The sequence below is a fragment of the Siniperca chuatsi genome, linkage group LG1 (genome assembly GCF_020085105.1).
Source record: "Siniperca chuatsi isolate FFG_IHB_CAS linkage group LG1, ASM2008510v1, whole genome shotgun sequence".
Lineage (NCBI taxonomy): Eukaryota > Metazoa > Chordata > Actinopteri > Centrarchiformes > Sinipercidae > Siniperca > Siniperca chuatsi.
Window position 1 is genome coordinate 35,409,339 of NC_058042.1, and position 25,091 is coordinate 35,434,429.

Here is a 25,091-nt window from a genome sequence, read left to right on the forward strand (position 1 = left end):
TCATGCTCAAAATGAAACAAACGCTTTCCAGGAGCAACCTCTGTGGGGACCAGTCCAGACAATATATGGCTGTGATGGCACTCCTCATAGGTGCACACCATTTCAAAACAAGACAATGATTATCTAGTCTCTCAGTCACGGTTTAGTTACAACTCTGGACTAATGCAAGATGGAAAGCAATGGATTAACGTTGACAATTGACTACAGTAAATATTGAATTTAAAATAATAAAAATGTTGATAGCTGGGCATACTAGGCAATATGGATGCACATCTCAGTAAATAACCATCAAGTATTTAGCCAAGCCATAGTATAAATAGTATTATATAATTTGAAAATGTATAAAAGGAAATCTTGTGTTGAGGCAGATAGCACCCAGAGCCTTCTGCTTGAGGTTTGTTAGGTCTCTGTAAATAATAATATAAATAGAGTACGGTCTAGACCTGCTCTATATGAAAATTGCTCTGAGATAACTTCTGTTATGATTTGGTGCTATATAAATAAAACTGAATTGAAGTGACAATGTGCAAATACTACTAGCCCGTTTTTGGGTAAACTAAATATGCAAGAGTAGTCTTATATGCCATTATTTATAACACAGCGTGTTTATCCTTTGCAGGATGGGCTGCTAAAAAAAAAAAAAAAAATACAAAAAAATACAAAAAAAAAAGAGGGGGGCATAAATTAAGAGTATACCCACTTCTCCAGGCACCACTACACCACTAGATATAGGTCTACAGTTAAAAACCCTGGATCAAGAGTGGGCTTTTTAAGAAGAGGTTTAATTACAGCTAACTTAAGGACTGTGGTACATAGCCTGTTAATAAAGACAGATTGATCATATCCAGTAAAGAAGTGCTAACTAAGAGTAAAACTTTAGTGGCCTAGTTGGGATGGGGTCTAAGAAACAGGTTGATGACTTAGATGAAGAAATTGTTGAAGTTAGTTGGAGAAGGTCGATGGGAGAAAAGCAGTCTAAATATATATCAGGTTTTACAGCTGTTTCTAAGGTTCCTGTCTTGAAGGACAAATCGTTGCCGGTTGAGGGCAGGGCGTGATGAATTTTGTTTCTAATAATTAGAATGTTATCATTACAAAGCTCATGATGTCATATGAGGCTATAGGAATATATGGCTACAATGCTGAAAATAAACGTGGGCTTGTTCTTATTTTCCTCTATTAATGATGAGTAGTAGGCTGCTCTGGCATTATGGAGGGCTTTCCTATATGATTTAAAACTATTAACGCCATTTCCTTCAAAGTTTTCGCGTTGTTTGCTTTAATTTGTGGGTTTGGGGGTTATACCATGGAGCTAAGCTTTATTTGTTTTATTATCTTCTTTATTTAAAGGGGCGATAGTCGAGTGTCATTTGCAGTGAGCCTGCAGCACTATCAACAAGATGATCAATTTGGGAGGAACTAAAATTAGCATAGGAGTCCTCTTGTTATATTGAGACATGGCATTGAATTAAATGCAGATGGAATCCCTTCCTTAAATTTAACTACAGCATTATTACACATGTAGAGTAGGAGTTTTTGCCTAATGGCGTATAGTCCAGTAATAGAAGTTCAAAGGATTATGTGGAAAGACTATTAAATGTTCAATTTCAATGCCATGTACCGTAACAAGTTCGAGGGTGTGGTTAAAACAGTGAGTGGGTTTATGTACACTCTGACAGAAGCCAATCTAATATTGAGATAAACACAGTACTAAGGCTATCATTAGTGACATCCACATGAATATTAAAATCACTTACAATAATTACTTAAATTAATTAAATATGATTCAACGTTACCCACTCCGGCCCCAGGAATACATTTGACTATGGTCACTGGTGTGGCTAACTTCACTTTTCTCGATAGGGAGCTGCAAATAATCAGAGTTGGTTTCTCTGCGGGTGTGTCACTGATTGGGGAGAACTTGTTAGAAACGTGAACAGGTTGGTGGTGAAACGTGGGCTTCTGCTTAGGCCTATGTTTCCTTCGGACAGTCACCCAGCCTCCCTGGTTTGGGATGGCTAACTGGAGCTACCTCTGGTCGGTCCGCACCGGCTACTGCGGGCTGGCTAACTACAGCAGCTAAAGACTGAATTCCCATGGTGCAGAACCGCGTTTCCAGTTCACTAAGTCTCGTGTCCAATGCTACAAATAAACTACATTTATTGAGAGAGAGAGAGAGAGAGAGAGAGAGAGATGTACGTTTAAATATATAGCAGATAATTAGTTGCTGTTATGAAGAATCTAACAAAATTTCACTGGGATGAGCTACAGCAGCAAAATATGCTACCAGTAACAAACAAACAAGGATTTGGACGCAGCCAGGGGGCAGACAACAACAGGTACATTCTTCAGTCAGCATTATCTCTGAAGATTTGCAGCATTTGGTAACTATGCAACTTGTTGAAACATTTTGTGGAAGTACATTTGTATGGGACTATTCCACAACTTTTTTACATTTCACAGGCTGAACTAATAGCTATTGCTAACATAACTCGAAAAAATCAAAAAGTTATTTAGGGTGTGATTATAAGTGACCAGATTATAGAACTGATGTTCTCCTCATTAAATTAGGTTTAATACAAGGGGAAGGAAGGGGGCAATTAGTGTTACTGAGGTTCTTGATCAGTGTATAATAGTACATGTAGCAAAGTAACTAATGCTTTACTTATTTGTTCTAAATTCAAGTGGCAAGATTATTTTGAGAATATTTGTGCCACAGGAAGATGTTTAAATGTTAAAACAATATAATTATCCATTTTTGAAAGACCTCTAGAAAGTCTATGTACCTAAATGTCCCTTTTCATTTTGGTTCATCACAGACAGTTCCATTGCAGGCTATGTTAATCCCCTCTTTGATATGTAGTAGTTGCAAGTCCTTTCTTGGCAATTTTTGAAAGAAAATGTAAAAAGCATTTTTGCACTTACAGTATGAAAAAAGACCTTACAAAAATGTTCTATTTCATTTTTGCTTTTTCAAAATGACTAAAAATAGTGGTTCAATAATAGTCCACTGTTGGTAATGTGTGTGTGTGTGTGTGTGTGTGTGTGTGTGAGAAATGCAGTGGCAGGCAGAGAGCAACTGTGTGTTATATTATGGCTTTTTTGGCAAGAAACATTGGAAGCTATAGATGTGGATTTTTGCTTTGCTTTTCTTCCCAAATCAAAAATAACAGACCCTTCTTCCACTGAGAACAGCAAATATATAATATGCAAATGAGTGTATGACATCACATGACTTCCAGTAACTGCCAGTAGCTACTTTCTGTGGAAGGGTTGGAACTGGACAGTAGCATAAATAAACTGGAACCAGTAATTTTTACAGAGCTGTGTTCCACTTAGTATATTTGTGTGTGTGTGTGTGTGTGTGTGTGTGTGTGTGTTTCTGAAGGGGGACCAATAACATACACACGCATAAAAGTGTCAGTAAAATCCTCAGAGTGAACACTTATTGTTGGTCCAAACCTATAAGTATTGTTTTAGGATTTGGGTTAAGGTTAGGGTAAGGTTTGAATCGAAAGAGGTTAATTCTCAGTATCCTCATTTTTAAATGTCTGGTATTCTGTATCTGAGTATTTGCACTTTGAGTTTTTAGTTTTATTTCCTTTGTCTGTTCAGCCATAGATATCACTGCTCATACTTTCCATTAACTTTAAAATGCTTGCAGGCTTGATCTCCTTTCCTGTGTTGCCAGTATCACGCAAGACGTCTCTTTTCTGTTGGAAATTAATTAAACAGCAGCGAGGTCTCCATCTACAGTAAGAAACCATGTCTGAAGAAACACAAAAGGATCCTGTAAGGAGGCATTTTTAAAGCCACACCCATGCCCAGACTAAATAAAACCTGCTCTGCTCAGCTAGTGTTCTTCAAAGCTGGATAGGACCTGGATATCTAGGAAAGTAAGTAATCACTGTTGTCTCTGCAGAGAATGTGGGGCCTGTTAACGTAATGTGATCATTTTTTGGTCTGCTGTTAGGCCAGCCAGCCATACTCGTCATTGGTGAAGTGTAAATTTCAATAAAGAATCATTCAACAATAAAACCAATGGAGACCATGGTACAGAGCATTTCATGATCTCTGACAGACTTGAAGAGACACAGTTCCAAAATCTAAAAACTTCTGGACGTTCCCATACAATATGTTTAAAAAAAAAAAAAAGTGCCAGAAACTTCCTGAGGGCAAAGTGTGCAATTTGGGGATTGTCTTGCTTTCATCAGAAATAATTTGTGAGGAGTGCAATATGTTCTCAAAATTAAATTATACTGGATCATTTGATGATTTGGGTTTCTTGACGAAATGTATATATTGGACCAGAATCTGACCCAATTAATGCCTGTGTAATTTAGTGATAGATCTTTTTTCCATATATTGTCAATTGGCATTGGTTTAAAGGTTGCCTTTACCTGTATGCAGTATAATTTGGAGACCAGACCTTGGGTACCCACATTTGAATATATACTGTGTAATGGATGCAGCGGCTGTTCTTGCTCCCAGGGGACTCCATAACAACATAAAGCAGATCGGATCTGCAAGTAAAAGAAAAATGAAGCAGCCGGTATATTAAACTGTTTCTAGATTTCCTGGAAAGTACAGAGATCGTAGTCTTTTATAATATCTTTTATAATATTAGCAATTGTGTGTATCCCTCGATTACTCCAATGAGGAATTGAGGTAGGCCGTCCTCCGAGTAGTAAGTGATAATTATGGAATAGTGTAAAGTGCAGATGAAATTTTGGATTGATCTTGGTGTGTTTGCACACCAGACACCAAACACCAATTAATTGGGAGATGATTGGACCAAACCTTTCCAGATAAATTCAGAGAGTAATGAATGCAATCCCAAAGCTGATTTGTACCAATTAATTTTATATCCAGATAAACTGCCGACGTTTTCTGAAATCTGAAGGTGAGGTACAGGCTCCAGACGGCGGGCAAGTACCTTTTGCATACACCTTTTACATCTGCGTTCAACAAAGATAATAATGCGCACAGTCCAAAGGATCTTTCACCTTTTTGAGCAGTATTGAGATTATTGCAGTGTTGACATCCCTAGAGAAGGAGAAATTGCAAATAACAAATAAAAATAATTGTCTTAATTGAAGCCAGAATGCTAGGATAAGTTCAGGAGGAATTCTGTCAAAACCAGGCGATTTTCTAGTATTCATACTTTGTAATGCCTCTTTTAATTCAGTTAGAGTAATGAGAGCGTCAACTAAAGGTTGTGGGGAAAGGTTTTGCACTTTTCAGTATTGCCTGAGACTTCAGAGCTGTATAGTTTGGAATAAAAATCATTGAAAGTAGAATTTACTACAGAGGGGTCAGAGATTATAGAGCAATCCCTTAATCAAATGGCAGAGATATTGGGGGGAAAAAAAGGCTTTGCATTAATTTATTGGTGTTACGTGGCAGGAAGGAGAATTTTACCTCCTTTTTGAAACCAGGCTGCTCTCAGAAGTGTCAAACTGAGACTTTCCCGGCGGCAACAGCACGTTCATTAATCTGCCGCCTGTAGCACTCACGGATCAATGGACTATGCTAGCGGGCCCTTAGCCCTCAGGGAATGATGCGGTTAGTTTCTCTGTCCAGTGTCTGGTTGCTACTGTGGACCCCTATGCAGCCACCCTCGCTCACTGGCCTCGTCCCTGACTTGAGGCAACATGTGAGCCCTGAGGTTATGCGGACGCAGGAAGGGGAGGGAGGGGGGAGGAGAAGGGCCCTCTTATGTGATTCTACCCACTGGCCTGATGATCCCTTTTCCTTGCCTGCTACAGGTCTCAGCCAGTGGGGGATCGCTCCTGCTGACCCACAAACCTGCCCGGTCTTAAGAACCCTATCAGGATTTACACCCCTAACCAATTGAAACCTAACAGTCGCTGAATCCAAACACCTGGTTGGTCCGAAGAGGGGTCCCTATACAGGCTCTCTACCCTTAAGGTGTGTGTGTGTGTGTGTGAATGTGCCTAAGGCAAATCAATTATGTTGCCGTGGTGTGGTAGCACTTACCTCTCGGGGTGGCGCGATGTCCTTCTTGGAGAACCCTGTCTTTATATGCTTTCGTGAGCTCTCTCTCTCAGAATAAACTAATCACCCTGGGTTTTGTTACATTTTATGGGATTTTATTCAATCAGTAATACAGGGTTATAATGTCACAATATAAATGAAGGAAAAATAAAAGGTGGAGAACTAATCTGGCTCTGTTTTCACATGCCTTTATTTTAATGCTTATTTAATTTAAAAGGAGTTTGGGGTTTTAGGTGACTTTTATCCTTTTAATCACTCATTCCAATTAGGTTAAGTTCAGCAACTAGTTAACATGTTAGCATAAACCTTGGTTTTGTACTGCTCCTGTGCAGAACCTTCCTGGGTAATAACCGATGGCAGATAAACTCACCAAGGTATTGCCAACAGACAGCTTTTACTGGATTTGGAGAGATGCAGAGTTATCTTAAGTTTTTGAAGTCGAAGTCTCTGTGCTGTGTGTGTGTGTGTGTTGAGACAACAGGAAGTTGGGCTCAGCGGAGAAAGAGCCGCGAGGGCGGGAAGCCTCGTCTTATACAGTGGTGTGAAAAAGTGTTTGCCCTCTTTCTGATTTCTTATCTTTTTGCATGTTTGTCACACTTAAATGTTTCAGATCATCAAACAAATTTTTTAAATGAAGGTTGTTATTATTAAGGGAAAATAAAATCCAAACCTACATGGCGCTGTGTGGAAAAACTGATTGCCCCCTAAACCTAATAACTGGTTGGGCCACCCTTAGTAGCAACAACTGCAATCAAGCGTTTGCGATAACAAACATGCAAAAATATAAGAAATCAGGAAGGGGGATACACTTTTTCAAACCACTGTATATAGACGCCTCCCCTAAAGTCTCCAAACTCTTGGGGAAAACCCCTAATATCAACTCAGAGCTGATACATGCTTAAAAGTATCTAAAGCATTAAAGACCATGTTTTTATCACATTCCACAAGAACACAAATACAGCAAGGATAAATGCAAAACATATGGTGATATATATCAAGATAAATGATTATATAGGTACAACTAAATAAAAGTACGATGTATCAAAATCAACCCTTCAAACTAATAATAATTATGAGTACAGCAAGGATAAATGTAAAGATACATGATGCTAAGTAAAAGTAAATGTAAAGTCAAATAGTAAAATATGTGAATAATTCAAAGCACACAGATTCAAAGTTCTTAAAAGGTGTAAATGTTGATTGTGATCGCAAAAGGCAAAATGATATGACAAGTCATTAAGTAATAAATCATCTAAATGACAATGAGTAACTTAAATGATAAAAAGTTTAAAAAAGATTAAATGTTAACTCTAAGTGATAAAAAGAACAAACGGTTAAACACCAATCTGAAAAAATAAATATACTGTTAATAATAACAGTTGTAATATAAACATGAATGGTCAGTCTGCTTGTGTAAAACGACAACACTTTCGCCATCTTTTTTTTCACATCTTCTGCTCTTGGGAGGAAATGTGGTTTTCAGACCACTGTCCTCCCTTCTTCCTCTTTTTTTTTCTTTCTTGTTCTGCTTAAGCAGGGCCCTGTCTTAGACAGGGCTTAAAGGACCAATGAGTACAACAAAAATTGCATATTTTCACTGTCACATTCCACCCTTTCAACAATATACAGGTAGGTCCTGGCCCACTCCCTATCCCCACACAGACCACATACATTACAGCACACTCACTAATATATACCCAGTCAACTTCCCCAACCACCCCAGTAGGAATATAAAGAAAACCATGGAATTCCATATAGCGTAACCTTTCCCCCAAAAAAGGTTGAAAAAACAAACTCGACCAGACCCACCCTCCCAAAAATATTGACTGAGAACACTGATAAAGAAGGCGTAGCAACAACCATCCACTCTCCCCTCCTGTGCGCACACAAAAAGGAAAAAAATAAACCACACACAGTACTAATGCCAATTTAATTTCTTGTAGGATGTAGACTAATACAAACTCAGCCTATTATGGACTATGCAGTCTATGGACTATACCTTCCCCATACCCAAATCCCCACATCCATAGAATAGTAGAGAGCACAACCAAAACTTATAATGGCCATTAATACATTTGCTTAAGCATCCAGATCGCATAGCTGCAATCAGGCAAGAAATGACCATAACGGGGAAGAAATTGCAAAAGAAAATAATAATAACAACAACAACAACAATAGGCTAATAATCAACCCCACATAGAATTATTAGCCTACATGAGTACCAGTCTCAGTGTATGGAAGAATAGTCGAAGAAAACAAAGATTAAAGAGTAACCCAAACTGGGTCTTACCACCCTCTGGGCCATGGGGAAAATCAACCGTCCTCCTCAGATGTAAGGATGCTCTGAGCTTCAGAAATATCTTTGAAGTAAAGATGTTCATGGCCCCACATTAGCTTGATAATCGCAGGGTACATGAGAACCCAGCTTTACGTGCATGATTCAACACAAGGTAGCAGGGCCTGTGTCTCTCCTGAGTATATGTACTGAAGTCCAGTGAGAATCGAATCTGTTGGCCATCAATTTCCAGTGGTGATTTCCTGGATGCCTCCGGGATTAAATCTTTTCCTGTGAATCTCAGGAGCTTCAGAATCATGATCCTGGTTTGGCATCTTTCGGAGGTTTACCGACACGATCAGCCCTCATGATTTCCAAGTTTGTAATGCTCGGTGACAGGGAAGGGAACCATTTCGGGATCATGTTGGTAATAAAGGTCCATGCGTTCTCTCCTTCAACCTTTTCTTTTAATCCCAATATTTAGTAAATTGTCTCTTCTCCCTATGTCATCTAGAATAGAGAGTTTAGTCTCCAAGAGTTCAACCTTCATATTGAAATTGTTAGCTGCTTGTTCCGTTGAAGAAACTCTGGTATTCAGTGATTTAGCATCCGATTTGACCTTTTGTAGATCTTTGTTTGTTTGTTGCAAGTGTGCCTCTAAGCGGTTAAAGTTTTTGTCAACTTCGCCAAAATGTTTGGCCAGAGCCTTTTCCATAGCCTGTTCCATATAATTGGCCCACTAGGTTTCTCAGCGTGTCCCATGCTTGCTGATTGGGTTTGAACTGTCTGTAAACCTTCTTTCTTCTTGTTCTGGTACTCCTTTTGGCAGCGTGTGTCAGGCATTTGCTGCTTCTTTTAACACGGCTTCAACTTTGATATTTAATAAGAAGCAAAATCACCAAACATTTAACAGACAGAGTCGAAGTTAGCACGAGGTTCGCTAGTCTGCCATCTCTTTCAGGTCACGTGACCTCTGAGAGTGCCCAAGAGTGGAGGGGGGTTGCTAAAAGCAAAACATGATCCTCTGCTAAATATATAGGGAGCATAGTAGGAGGCTGGGAAGTATTTGCTTGATGTGATCAAGTGCGGACCCTTCTCCTGAATTTTAGTTTATATCATAATATGAGCAAACATCTGTCCCAACTCGTTTCACTGGTCTGTTTCTCTCCTTCAATTCCTGTTTCTATCTTCCTGGTAGGGGACAAACAAGCGGTAAAGCATCCTCTTTACCACCTGAAGGAAAAGTTCCACTTCCAGCACACACAGAGCAACATGAGCATCCAATTATCTTTCCATCCTTCTGTTGAATGTAAATCCAGGATTCAGTGGAATTTTAGCTCTGGTTTCGTGCACCAGAAAAAATGTCTCACTCCCTGTGGCTTGATAAGTGTTACTCATCTCTGCTTTACTTTGGCTCTCCCCCCATTTCTCAGATAGACAGACAGATGGCGTCTAATCAGACTGTGTTAGCTTATGATGTCCGATTGCCTGCCCAGGGCTTTAAGGTGCTTTCAGATTGAACATAAAGTGAATGTTCCCCTCGCAAATGTGTGTTTGAGCAGACTGTGTTTATTTGCCACAAACAGCCAATATACAGACTGTACAGACGATAGCTGTAGCTACCTAGAAAAGTGTGCACTGGCCATGGTGTCAGCAGCCTTAGCATAAGCTGGTAGAAATATTTTAAATTCACATGGATATGTCAATTTACAATCCACGCCACAAAATCTGCATCTCTTGGGGTTCACTGCAGAAATTTGCTTTACGTTTAGTCTGAACACACCTGAACGGGGGCAAGTGGGAGCCATTAAGACTAAATAAGAACCAGAGAACCACATTAACAAGCTGAAAGCTGCAAGATGAGTGACATCAGCATAAGTGGCAACCCATTGACATTGGTAAGGTAGCCTTTGGTAGATAATTAATAAATAATAAATAATAGTTCATAATTTCAATATGAGATTATTTTCATATTCATCTCTCTCTCTCTCTCTCTCTCTCTCTCTCTCTCTCTCTCTCTCTCTCTCTCTCTCGGTCCATAGCTGCTGACAGACCTGTAGTCCTTCCACAGGGATTATTTTCAGGATGCAGAGAAATTACTTTTTCAGTTTCTCATCACAACTTACAAACACACACAGACACAACCTTTCATTTCAGGACGCAGGATACTATGTGTCATATCACATATTCCCAGGAGGCTACACTTTTTGATATTCATCCATTAACACAAAGGGCATACACGCTGTTTTACTATAGTGTGTCCTTTGTCCTGTGGGTTGAATAAAACTTTGAATTTGATACTTTGTGGCACTAAGTATATGAAAGCTGTTTTAGATATGTTAATTTCAGTAGTTATATGGCAATAAAAGTATTTTAGTTTTTAAGTAAGCCCACATTCCATTAATATTTTTACACCAACCACAGCAGCTACCACTGAGGTCCCAGAGGTCTGGACTTCGCAGGTCAATCATTTTCTGTTTGTTTTTGTGAATGAAAGCAGTTTTTGTAAATGTCAGTTTACTATAGTAGACATGGGAGTACTACTCTGTGAAAACACTTGTATAGTATCTTCTGTAACTCTAGAAGGAGCTTTCCAACATCTGAGAAAATAACCCTGTTGATGTCATGGTGATGTCACTAGAATTATCTAAGCGTTTGCGCAGAGACTACACTTTTTTGTTGTTGTTTTTGTTGTTGTGTGATTTTCACAGATTTAGTAGAAAAACAATTCATGCCTTTCTACAGTAAACCACTATGGAGACTACACATTTATGACAGAAAACCTGAGTTACAAACTGGCGATGGGGAGTTTGAAAGACGTGTATTACTAGGCATGTAGGATCCAACAAAAGAAGCTATCCAGTTGCATTATGGGAAATGTAAGATGCAGTGTTTTCTGGAGCATGACCCATACTACAGATTAAAATTCAGGATATCTTGACCTCTGCTGCTACATTTTTTACCATTCTTTTAAAAATTCCCCAAAGTCCCACAACTTTATGCAGTTCCAAAACTAAATTACATGAGTATCCCTCTCAGTGTGGATATCAAGTGTGTGAAATTTGTAATGGAACGGCCAATAAAAGTGAGTGAATAAACTGAAGCACTGAAGTGCGAAAATCTATTAAGTTAGATTTATCGTTCAGTAAAGATGAACACCTGCCTTAGTGTACAGTTTTAATAAACTCAGTACTGTTTTTCAATAGCATAGGGCCTAACTGGAAATGGATAAATGACGTGCGTAAAAGTCAAATAACGAAAACAAATAGTGAAAATATTGAGTGTTCATTAAATCCTCAAGTCTCTGCGTAACCAAATAAGTGGTTTCTGATTTTTTGTACTCCATAATAATAAACTGCGATCAGAACTGTACGGGGCTCAGAGAAATGTTTTTCTGCCGTGTGATCTAAGAGAAAAGTAGACACAGCTTCCAGGCTACTTCCCATGGGCAGTTCAAAACCAGTATGTTTCTTATGCACAAATCTTTTCAATTAAATTTTATTTATAAAGCGCCAATTCATAACAGAAGTTATCTCATTGCACTTTTCCTATCGAGCAGGTCTAGACTGTACTCTTTATAATATTATTTACAGAGACCCAATAAATCCCACCATGAGCAAGCACTTGGCGACAGTGGCAAGGAAAAACTTACTTTTAACAGGCAGAAACCTCGAGCAGAACCAGACTCAATGGTGGGCGGCCATCCGCTGCTGCCGTGTTAGGTTTTGAGAGAGAAGGGGGGTGGAGGAGAGGGAAGCACAATGCAGTAAAGATAATAACAGCGAGTAAGTAATGTCAGGAAATTTAGGTAACCAATGTCATTTTTTTAAACATAATAAATATGTGTGTATTTTGGCTTGCATTAATCTAGTAGTCACGTTACAACTGCAATGATGCGTATCGATGAACAAATTGTGTGGGGAAACAAATGTGACTGTGTTAACTACTGTTATTTCACAGATCAAAACAGCGTCTTTTAGAGTCGACCTGATTTTTATTTTTATTTCACTGAAGACTGAGGTAGATATGCGGTGAGTCAATGAGTGATTGGTTTCTATTGCAACCAGCATGCCATCATCACATGGTAGCCCCAGTAACTGATCTTCCAGTCAATGTCACAGTTAGCGACTACTTTTTCAAAGATGAGATTGTGTTGTTTGTTTGTTGGGTTGCTTGCTTGCTTGCTATTTTGAGACTGAACAAGGCAAGATGGATCACACTGCCATTTATTCTGTTAATTGGTTTCACATGGTGTTTTGAAGGTGACCTCTGGTTTCCAAGCAAGAATAGCGTAATTATTATCAAATCAGCTGTGATTTTAGCATTTGGTTAGCTAGTTCCTTGTTAGTTATTAAAATAATAATAAAATAATAAAACAATGAAAAACATGTCTCCAGTCACAAAAAAAATCACAAATTTGCATTTGAGAATATGTGTAGTAACACAGATTATTATAATGACAAAGCAACAAGAGTTTTTCCACTTCAAAAAGATGAGTCATCCCTCATATCATATCAGAGAACTGCCTGGTCTGGCTGATCCTATTATTGGAGAATATTACCCCCACACATCATTTTAACACCAGCCCTGTTTGCCTTTTGCAGCTGGTCCAGGCTATAACTCACCAGCATTCACCAGCAGCAGCCACAGATTCAATGGCGTCGAATTAGGTAGGGATGGTAGGGTCATGTCCCTACCAATATCCAGCGACAACTGAATTGTCCCTAGCAATGATTTTAATCCAAAAATGTAAATTTAACCACTGTTGTCTATCAGTGTCTAGTCAATGTATTTGGTACACAAACAAGCATTAAGATAAATACATTTTATGATAAACGTCAATTTTCATACAAAGTCAGGCATGAGTAACAAAGTTACAAACAATATTACCTGAAATGTGGTTGTTTGTGTGTCACATGTGCAAGGAGAGAGATCTAGAGTTAGAGAGGCAGGGAGAGAGATAGCAGGAGTCAGAGAGAGAGACAGGAACAGAGAGATAAATAGGGGGAGAAATAGAGAGAACTTACAACTTGTTGACTCGCTGTGCACGAGGGTGGTTTGAGTATGGACCTTGCTAGAAGCTACTTTGTTTTTTGTGTGTCAGAGATGCAAGGACAGAGAAAGAGATTTATACATAGAGAGACAGGGAGAGAATTTAAGTCTAACAAATATGATAAAATTGAACATTTTCCTATCTACTGACTGTAACACGAGCTTAACAACTAAGGGCTGTGGACAACATACTTAATGAGGTAAACGTCGATTATTATACACTACTGGGGCTTCAAAGTTAGCGCTAGGCATGCAGGCATATGCCTATCTGGTGGACTAGACAGCTGTGACCATATAATTGTTGCAGCTGACTTTAGCTAACGTAAGCTAGCTTCTGTAACGTTACACAGAAGTGGTTGACAGGGGGGAGGGTACATTCATTGTTTCAGGTGCCAAGCTCCCACCCGGATTAAAAATACTGGCAATAGAACTGTAAATTCAGATATTACTGACCCACTGCCACAGAGAATGGGGGAGTGCTCATTTGCAATGACTTAACGTTATGAAAATGCTCTCATACAAAGCTGCTCAGTTTGTAAACTTATGAAACAAATCAGTTCTTTAATCTTCCAAACCAAGTGCTGGTTAATAATTTCCGATAATGGTGGTGTGAACATCAGCTCACTACGTTAACTAACATTAGCGAGGTAACGAAAATTCACAGTTGTATGTTAAACATGACCAACCCAGACAATATAACATTTCTACTAGCTAACACTGCCAATAAAACAGTAACTTTTCGTTTTCCAGAAAATTACCTATAGCTGAAATGAAGACAGTTGGATACAATTTTCTTATGTGCCGCTTATACTTCCATGGTAGCCAAAAATCGTCAGCAGAGATCAAGGTCCCATAATGCAATTCGAAATGTAAATAAACAGAAATACATCTGTGAACCACGTGCAATGGACAATTTCTGTTAAGATATATTCATACAACTGTTAATGCACAGATATTTCTTAGTGTGGTATTAGGTTTAACATACCCGAAAAGTAATTTCCTATCTCCAGTATGCTCACACATTGAAAGAATCTAAACATGCAAATTAGGTCGGCAAAGCTGGTAGACCTGCCAACAAAAATGGTGCATCTCAGGTCAAGGAAAGCACTTCGGCATGCTCTCGAGGCACTGCTGCAACACGACAGATGGAGACAGGCATACCCTTGCTAATTAGGCTAACATTACTTCTACTGTAACAAAGTAATCAGAGCCAGTGGAAAAGCTTGCTTGCCCTTGTGTTTTGTTCCGGTCAAATCTGATTGCTTTAAGGTTTCTTGAATTTGTCACTCTATGGCATCTGAACACATTAACTGTATTGTGACTATTTTCATTTAATATTAAGTGTTTTATTCAAGGAACTGTTTGTTGGATAGTTGAATAGCTTTGGAAGCCCCCGCCCCCACACCTTTCTGATGTCTGGTTAGGGGGGGTTGTGTCCGAAGATTTCTGTAAATTCCGAAACTGACAAAATGACATTCACACCCACTTCATGCCCACCCACATCTACATGTGATTGGCCAGCTGTGCAGAGCTGAGAAAGTAAGCAGAGTTTGAACTTCTCTCTCTAGCTCTTTTTTTTCCCCCATTTGTTACGTGACCATTTGTGTAAACGACCGAGTGCAGCACTACATATCCCCATATTCAAACAATATCGTGTTTCCCTCTCTCTATGACGGCCGGCTTTTCACTCTACCTTTGAGTATGTTCTGTTCGGAACAATTATGAACACTTTTTATCGGACTTCTGATCGAGCATAACCCAACCCAAAAAAAAACACACACACACACACACACACACACACACACACACACACATGCATAGGGAAGTAAAGTTGTAATTTCAACCACAAGTTCTCACATTTTTGTGCCTGCACTCTCACAGGGACCACACTGGTAGTTATGAACATCTTTTTATATACAGTGCCCCCCCCCCTTTTTAGTTGTATTCCTGTTCTTGTAACAATCGGTCAGTTAAACACAACAGATGTTACTCTTCCATTCAATTTAAATATTTGGAATAATTTCAAAGCAGTAACATTGCTAAACCCATCTTCAAAAGATTTCCTCTGGTCTTAACTAAAGTAACACAGCTAAATACATTGAGCTTCCCTTACTCAAAGGTGAATGGTGCCGTTTTGGGGAAAATATATTCTGCAAAGAAATGTTGCTGTTGAATTTTCCAAATGTCATTTTTCAATGCCGTGAGGACTACATACTAACTTTCATTGTTCTCCATTGTAGTGGGATTGAAGCAGAAATATCAGACTGATAATCTCAAAACGTGAAAAGATAAAACCAAAACCATGTTTTTTTTTTTTTATCATTTGGTTGAACTGACCTCTTAAAATGCAGCAGTGTGCAAACCTCTGTCACACCCCTAGTATTTTGTATTCATGATTGGTTGGGACCCATAAGATGCTGTAGGGAGTTGGTTTTCTACAGCTGACCTCTACTACAGACCTTAAACACACAGTCTGTGTGTGTGTTTGTGAGTGTGTGATTGCCCACCTAGGGTGTAGGAGATGACAGGGAGAGATCTTTTCAGATTGAAGTACAAAAAGTACAGCAGTGTGTGTGTGTATGAATATAGACAGGCTATGTGAAGAGCACTCTGTTTGCTTTAAAGTTAGTTTCTCCTTGAATTTGGAATTGTCTTGCTTCACGCAGGCAAGGCTTCAATCAAAATAGTAGGATTATTGTCAAGGTATTGCTTTGAAGTGTCGCCCTGAAATACATGTCGACAGATATAAACATTTCATAAGCATTTATTGCTCAAATGGTTGTGCAGCTAAAGACAGCAGACTTTTAGTGAGGGCATTAGCATTTGTCGATAGCAGAGAGGATGATGGCTCTGACATTTGACAATAATCCACTGAGGGAGAAGAGCATACGATTTTCTTTTCACGACTCTGTGGTAGATTCCAATTACCTTCTATTTTGTCTGATGCAGATATTTCCTCATTCAAAAGCCAATACACATAAGTCATAAGATAATGGCCAGCTCAGTGTCGAGCTGCCGCCACCTGTCCTCTATTAAAGGTTTTTGTCGATAAACTGACGCATTCAAATGGAGGCCTCAACTCCTCCATCTCATAATTAATTCTGATGTCAAATCAATGGCTTTAATGATGTGTATGCAGGCTGACATGCATGGATTGGTGTGCAATCTAATGTATGTGTGTGTTGATAAAATTATAGAAACTGGCTGCAATCCTGTTGTGTGTGTGTGTGTGTGTATGTGTGTGTGAGTGAGAACAGAGTAGGTTAGCAAATTAGTCAGCTACTTAGATGATGGAACTGCTATTCCAGGTCCTCATAGCCCAGGGCTCAAAAAGGATGAGAGACACAAAGTGTTTATGTCAATAGATTCCAGTTATAACCTCAATAACGTGGCAGAATGTCTGTGCACATCTCCCAGCACCACAATCTGGAGCCTTTACTGTGCGGTACAGTCTCCCTGTTTTCTTATTCAATTTATTTATATAGCGCCAATTCATAACAGAAGTTATCTCATTGCACTTTTCCTATAGAGCAGGTCTAGACCATACTCTTATCTTATCTGCTCCCATTTTAATTTGCTGTTAATGGAAACGCAACACTGCCCTCCATGTTTACCTGTTGTCTTGATTAATTCAGTATAATGGAAATTTCCACTGCACTACAGTCAACAGTCATGTCATACTCACCACTCTGCTGCTCCAGCCGGTTCTCTTTCCCAGGACATCAAATACTGAAATTTGAAATTTGAAAATTGTTTTGTCACACCCCTTGGCGTCATATAGACACACACAAGGTACCCTTTAGCGTTGTATTAGATGCACAGGGCTGCCAGAAAGCTTTTATGAAATCAGGTGATGTAATGTAAAGAGCAACAAAGTCCGCTTAAGGAGGAGGTGGGGGTGGTTGGATCGGTCAAAAGCAAACCCAGGAGTCCGGGTTCGTGTCCCGTGTGAAACCAAAAGTTAATGTTGACTTTAAAGTTTAATGATTTATGTTACGTTACATGGCACGTCATTTTAACTTTTACGTTTTCTCAACCAGTGTTAAGACACTTGTTAATGAACTCAACACTTGCTGCACCAAAGTAAAATCACCAGTGCCAAAATGCTAAGATTTGAGGAACAAAAAACCCCAAAATCAAATCCTGTCCGAATGTATTCAATCAGCAATTAATCAAACTGTTGAACGAGCAGAACATTTAAATCACGATGTTACAATGGTAGAGGGCTCAGTGGTCGATGGCGGTCAGCCCAACCCTAGTGAAAAGCCCACTTAGCTAGTTAGCAGCTGAGCTAACGTTATGAGTCATTGGGATTTTTTTTTTTAGTGACATTAGCCTTACTCATAGCTGGTAACTAGCTAGCTTCAACTCTGCTGTGAAGAGTACAAGATGCCGTAGAAATAAACAGGAACTTATTTTCTTCTTATTTTATAACTTTATTTTCTATGGTAGCAAACACAACACACAGCCTTTCAGTAACTATTATGCTGCAACCTGAGTTTATCTACTCACTTTATGGCTGACTAAAGTAACATGACTAGCCCGCACACACCGGGAAAGACTAACTTCCAGTTCTCCGGGTGAGTCATTTCCTCTAGGTAGGCCTTCTCTTTGTTGTCAGAGATCATGCCCACCTCGACTGTGTCATCAGCAAACTTGATGATGGTGGTGGAGTCAGATGTGGCCACACAGTCGTGTGTACAGGGAGTACAGCAAGGAGCTCAGAACACATCCTTGGGGGGCTCCTGTGTTGATGGTGAGGAGGGATGAGGTGTGGCTGCCCACCTGCACCGCCTGAGGTCTGCCCGTCAGGAAGTTTAAGATCCAGCTGCACATGGTGGAGTTGAGTCCCAGGTCTTCAAGCTTTGTGACGAGTTTGGAGGGGATAATTGTGTTAAATGCTGAGCTGTCTACAAACAGCATTTAACATAATTACCCCTCCCGATGTCCAGGTGGACCAGGACAGTGTGGATGAGGTGATTTATTGCATCATCCGTGGATCTGTTGGAGCGGTATGCAAACTGCAGCACTGACCACACACATCAGTGATGCTGGGTGGGGTCAGAGATGAAACAGACTGTGAAACACTGCTATTCAGCCTATTGTTAAGTTACTCTATAAAGGATAGTCTTTCTGTACTTTAGCCTACTTAGGATAATTGCATATGTAGAGGTTAATTATTTGCCTTCACCCCTGACACTTTAAATAGGTTACTGAAGGACGCAGAACTTCCATCTATTCTCAACATCGACTTATCCTGCTTAGGGTCACAGGGGCTGACAGCATGCATTTGGCAAGAGCAGTGATATAGTCAGAGGAAACTGTCCTTTTTTAAGTGTTCATTAATCATTAAAAACGATAATGGTAAATTATGGCATTGAAATTTTATTTCATATTTCATTTTATATATATTGTTGGACAGAATTCAGGGATGAACTGATTCATTTAATTTTGTGAGAGGCTGTTGCATCATGATGCTTTTTGCCTATTTTTCCATATAATAATATTCTAATATTTTATGTGCTTTTCTTAATTTATGCATGCAATGCATTTGTAATTTAGCCAATAAAACCACAGTTTTATATTTAGACATAATTACACATTTGTGCAAAAGACTTTCATAATATCCTTACAACATTGTAAATCCCATCTTAGCAGCACCATATGATGTTTTGTAATTGAAACAATATGATAGTATAAAAACAACATAATTAAGAAATGTTGGCTACTTTAGTCAACAGTTTAACTACACTGAGAGAACTGTCGTCACTCAGGACAACCACATTTTTTAACGGTTCTGTATATGAGATTTTGAACATAAATATAGCAACAAACAACTATTTGCTATGTAAACATATAGTGGAGTAGTGGCATATGTGAGTGTCATCCGAGCTTCTTTGTTTTGGTAGCCGGTCCCTGCCTGTGTAATCTTGGAACCGATTGGCTATCGTCTGATGATGATTTAGCCTCCGGGGGCAAGGGCCAATATTTCGGGGCTTACAGTGTAGCCAGTGAATATCTGGATAACGGATATCTGGGCCAAAACATCCTCTTCCATGCGCCAGGTCATTGTTTACAGTCCGATTAGCAATCTTGGAACCCATTGGCTATCGTCTCATGACTATTTGAATGCAGATAAATTTAAAAAAGCTAATAAAAAGCTAATTTCTAGGGTTCCGAAGATATGTTCTGGTTGTGTTCTGCCTCTTTTGCTCCCTGCACAGACTGTTTACCTGCATGCAACCAAAACCTGCTCAAACATGATTGGTCAATACTAGTCGGACAACAAACAAAACGCAAGGCATAAAAGTGATGGCAGGGTGAGCATACACTGTAACAAACAAACTGTGAAATTACAATAAACTACTAGTAGCTGTGGTCTCCAGCATTATGGCTACTGCCAATACTTTAACAGTTTATTATGTAAAATGTATTACAGTATTCTACAATAGAATGTGATGTTTACATTGTAATACTCTATGCCTGCCAGTAATATAGTGTTGCTTTTATAAGGCAAGGTAACTTTATTTGTATAGCACCTTTCAACAACAAGATAATTCAAAGTGCTTTACATAAGACAGAAAGGCATTAACAAAAGATATAAACGAAACACATAGCAATATAAAAAGACAATATAAAAAAACTAACGTAAGTAGGATTTTTAAAGTAGTAAAACAAAATAAAATAAAAGATAAAAAGATAAAACTAAAAGACAAATCAAACAATAGAATAAAAATTACTGTGCAGCTACCAAGGCAGTTATTTTGACCGTTTTTAAATTTTGCAATGCAATAACTTTATTGGAATAAACCCCATTTATCTATAGGACCCTTCTAACATTGTTATTTTATTAAAATTACAAAACCCAAGCGTTATGACTATTTCTACCTTGAATGGCCATAATGGTCATACCGTATGCATTATACAAGGTGTATCATTTCAGTCTTTGCTACTTTTTCCCGCTCTTGAAGATGCGTGTCACTGTTGCCTAGCAACTATTTTTTTCCAGTTGGTTTTTTTACGCTATTGCAAAGCTAAAACCTAGCTTTAGCTTCGAGCTAAAACCAAGGAAGAAAGAAAGCTTTGGAGATTATCAGAATGAAACATCAGCACGAAGGAGAACGACTGCCATAGAGGCTTTAGCCATGCTTTAGAGGCTTGATTAAGCTGAGTCTGATGGAGGAGCAGGTTCGCATTGTGACATCTCTTGAAAGTTCATTTGACACTGACTCTGAGAATGATTCAGAGATAATTCCCCTTCTCCAGAGGTGGCTGGATAGGATTGTTTCTGACTCGTGTGACCCAAACATTTCCAATAATTCCAGAGTGTTGTAAAGTCCAAAAGTCAAAATTTACTGAAAAAAGATGTAATCATTTCCAAAATTCTCAACATGTTTTTATCTAACGAACTATTCTGCTTTAATCCATATTTGTTGGCATTTAGCCTTTCAAAAAAAAACCACTTTCACTGTGGTTAAAGAACAGTTTGGAGCCTTTTGCAAAAGCTGCCAATATTGAGGGATGGCAAGGTGCGTTTTGGCTAACAGCACCTGTGATGCTAGCAGTGCTAGCTTGGGACATTTTGGGACTCCATAAGGATGGTAAACCTGCACATATGCAAATAAATTAGTGGTCGGCATGTCCTTCACTGGGACACATCTTTAGCTTGCAGATTGGCTGTGTAATATCCTTAGGCTCACCTTTGGCATCTGGGTAAAACCCATAATATCCCCAAATACACGATGTTACGTTTTTCTTTGACACTAAGACTACCGGCGATCTCGAGTAACCACGATTGGACAATATAAAAATAGTAATAATAATGCCCAACCCTAATCCACCATGAGCATTTTAGCCTTTGGCATGTTTGCCAGACCCAGCGTGCACCCGTTGGTCATGCGGCATCTTGTGTGTGTTTGATTTTGGCCACTTAGCGTGCTGGCCAGGTGGTGCATTAAATCAGTGATTAATTAAGGTACTAATCTTAACCATGACCCATAATGCCGTGATCCTTAATTTTATTGCATTTTTGTACTGTTCACTAACTGCTAGTCGCAGCCCGGGTGCAACTTCACCTCTCACACACCCTGACACTCGGCCTGTGAATGTAAACAATTTACGTACCACGTGTACGTTTTCCAGAGTGTCAACTGAGAGCACTTCTCACTTCTCTGGACGTGGAGCTCTGCAGACACACCTGCAGCTTCTTCTCTGCTACAGCTGCTGATTTGACTCTGAAACAGATGCAACTTGAAATGCAGTGAAGTACAATACTTGTAAAAGTAAAATTACCAATTTAAATAAATACTTAAACTACAAGTACACAAAAACATGAATTTGTTATAGTAATAAGAGTAAATGTAATTTGTTACTTCCACCCCTGCATTTCAGCACTAGTCTCCATAAACATTACACAGAGCGCAAAAGACACAATTTGCATGGTTTTAGTAGACAGAGGCACACACACAGACCTCCAAAATCACATGACACCTTTCATGAATGTTGAGTTTTGCCTCGATCACTTTGCTCTACAATTTCACATCTATTACAAATTAAAATGTCTTTAAAAATACAACTTTGAATGCAATCCCAGAACCATGAACTGCAGAGAGCCTTCAGAGGCTGCTTCCATAGCAACTATACATTACACACATATACACCCTGATTGGGGTGTATTACAGAGACAGGAATATATGCCAGAGCAGTGAGGAAAAACAGCTGAGATATTCTAGTAAATTCTCCCATATGTCTTCATTTGCAAAAGTCACTGCAAGCAATCAAACATTATGCTCTGTGAGAACATTCTTGTCATAGTTTACTATTATGGGAAATACTACTGACCCTGGCAGAATGGCTCCATTTAAAAACCGTGATTTTGTCTGCCATCACATTGAGCAAGCCTTTAAATGAACCGATTCTGGGCATGCCACTGTTGACAACATAATGCACTAGCTGATGAATTATATGTTCAAATACCTGATTTAAATGAACCAATATTTCATCGAGCCTGCGATACCGTGGTTGCCACCGGACAGTAAAGCAGATGGACCGCAGTTGCATGTATGGAGCCAGATGTTTAAACTATAAGACTGGCATTATTTTCTATTTTACTTATCGTCAACAAATCCCATGTGCAGACCAAAACCAACAATTTGTTTTGTAATAAGTCAGTGTGAACACGAACTGAACCAGAACTAAAAGGTAACAATATATCATTTTTCCCTTGTTCTTGAAAGCGACCTAAGACATCATTGGGACATCTCTGAATTTCATATGTATTCCATTTGTTTCCAGTCAACACTGAGGCATAATGATCAGTATAGAAGGCAATGTTAAATGCTGTGTACTCAGCTGAAATATTTCCTCATAGAAAGCCGTTATGTCATACAGGCTTCAGAATGAGCCTGCTGAGCACCAGCGAGCCTTAACTACTGTTGGCCATGTGTTCCTAAATTATCCCTGAGACACCACAGGCTAGAGATCACATCAGCAGTGAAATCCTGCTTCCCCTGTTTCTAGCGCTCTGTGCTCTCTCAACTCCCTCAGCAGAGAAGGAGGATTTACAGTTCTACTAATGGACAACCATTTTTTTTTTTTTTTTTTAAAGAACACACAATAAAGTGAGCTTTTGCCCTGTAGGGGCCTCTTAAGGAAGGAAAGGGACTTTGGCTGAGTGTTGCAGCGCTTTGAGTAGTCAGAAAGACTAGAAAGGCGCTATATAAGTACAGTCCATTTACCATTCACCATTTGCCCCCAGCCTCTTAAGCACTTACCTATGGCCAAACGATTAGTGCAATTGAATACTTGTCATTGTCTAACAAAAACCAAGCCTCATTCATTCTCGCTGCTCCGTATTATTCTGTCTGTTTGTCACACAATGACACGACATGAAAGAAAGAGAGAGATGAGTGGAGCGGGAGGCCAGGCCTGATTATAAACAACAGTCTGTGTAATATCTCACAGGAAAAGACAACTCTGATTGGATTAGGAGCTCCAACAGGGTTTGTGTGCCTTCTCCATTATTGTCTGTTTAAAAAATATATTTGTCCCTTGTTGCAATTTCATTAAAACTCCCAAACACTGTGAGGCCAGGTGAGGCTTTGCTCTCAGATAAATGTAGTCACTGCTCTGCTCCAAACAGAGAAACATGCATAATGAATGTGACTTTATTACAGGTGCACTGATCAAAACTCAGAGCAGGGGTGAATACAGAAACCAGTCTTCTGAATAATATGACTGTTTGGATCTCTCAGCATTGTGCACACAGGACAGTGGGCTGATGTACCTTGACTGAGATAAATATTTTCTGCTGTTTTTCATGATTTCTAATAGTGAACATTTCAAAGCCAAAATAAAACAGATTTAGTGTGTTCTTTAGTGTCTTGTCAGGGTGGGTAAAAGCCCTCTGAAACAACATTTATAGAGCATCACGGGACACTAAAACTCCTCGCTGAATCTCAGACTAATGTGCAACTACATCAATGAAATGGGCAAAGAGGCAGGTGGACTGTTTTTATGTCAGAGTGGTCAGAGATAAACCATCATAATAATAACACCGAGACCGGAGGTTTGGTTTTCGAAGTGGGAGGACGGAAGAAAGTCAGATGCTGTCAGGCCTTTGCCTCAGCCAAAAATTGATTCAACTGTAAGTGGTAGCCTATGTTAAAGGGGTACTGCTGCAATTTAGAATTACATATCTATAAAGTTGACTATATAAAGACATTGTATATATAAATCAAAACTGTCTCCTAGAATTGGCATTTATATACTACAAATTTTTTTTTCCCATATACATTTTGTAAGGAAAGGTAATTGCTCCCTGGATTATGTTCCTCAGCAATGCTTTTTTCCCTTCCTACTGTATGAAGCACTACAATCACGTACCACACCCAAGTTGGGGAAGATGCTGGGTGATGGCATATAAAGCAGCTCTGACACAGACTGGGGTTCACATTCTACAGAATACAGAATGGGGAACCAGTTGCTCCTACCACTGTGCAACTCTACCCACTATTTGTTATATTTGAAAACAAAAAAACTTGCATCAACGACTATGAAAAATTGCATTAGAAGTTACCAGCTATAGGGGCACTACGCTTTTTTGCCCTAGTTTGTATTTATTCTCAATTTGCTTACTACTGTATGTTACGTTAGTCTCATGGTCATAGAACATTATTTCATCTGGATTGTTATTACTGAGTAGTGAGAAAACACTGTTTGGGGAAGTTTGGGGGGGGGGGAACTTGATTGGAGTTGTACTAATTATACCCTTGGACAGCACTGGCAGATATGTAATAAACATCAAATCAAATCCCATAGATACCGGTCCAACACAAGTACAGCTCATCATGTCTCTGGGCAGGAGTTGTTTAAAAACCTTTGATTTTCTAAATCCAGATGATTTGTCAGATCGCTGCGGCAGAACTGTAGAAGCTGTCAACAAATCTCACTTTTGCACACTCCCTGTGGTATTACAAAACGTATCTATGTATGTGTTTGTTATCTATATGTTGTCACCATGCACATTCCTCTGTATATCACTCTATTTTTTAATATATGTATATAAACAGACACAATTTCTGTCTACTCCAGCATATGTCATTAACACAACATACTGTAGACGGCAAAGCAAAACTAGAAGTGGAAGCACAGAGCATTAAAGTAACATTAAAGCTGGCTGCTAAGAAAGTCATAGAAACACTAATGAAATCAGCTCACACCCTCACATGTTTTTATGTACATAACA

The 25,091-nt window shown here is 39.1% G+C and overlaps 1 protein-coding gene across 4 annotated transcripts in view; it reads left to right on the top strand.

Moving 5' to 3' along the window:
• The window catches only part of LOC122873908 (cell migration-inducing and hyaluronan-binding protein-like), a 214,188-nt gene that overhangs the window by 12,204 nt on the left and 176,893 nt on the right, over positions 1-25,091 (top strand). The window lies entirely within an intron of this gene.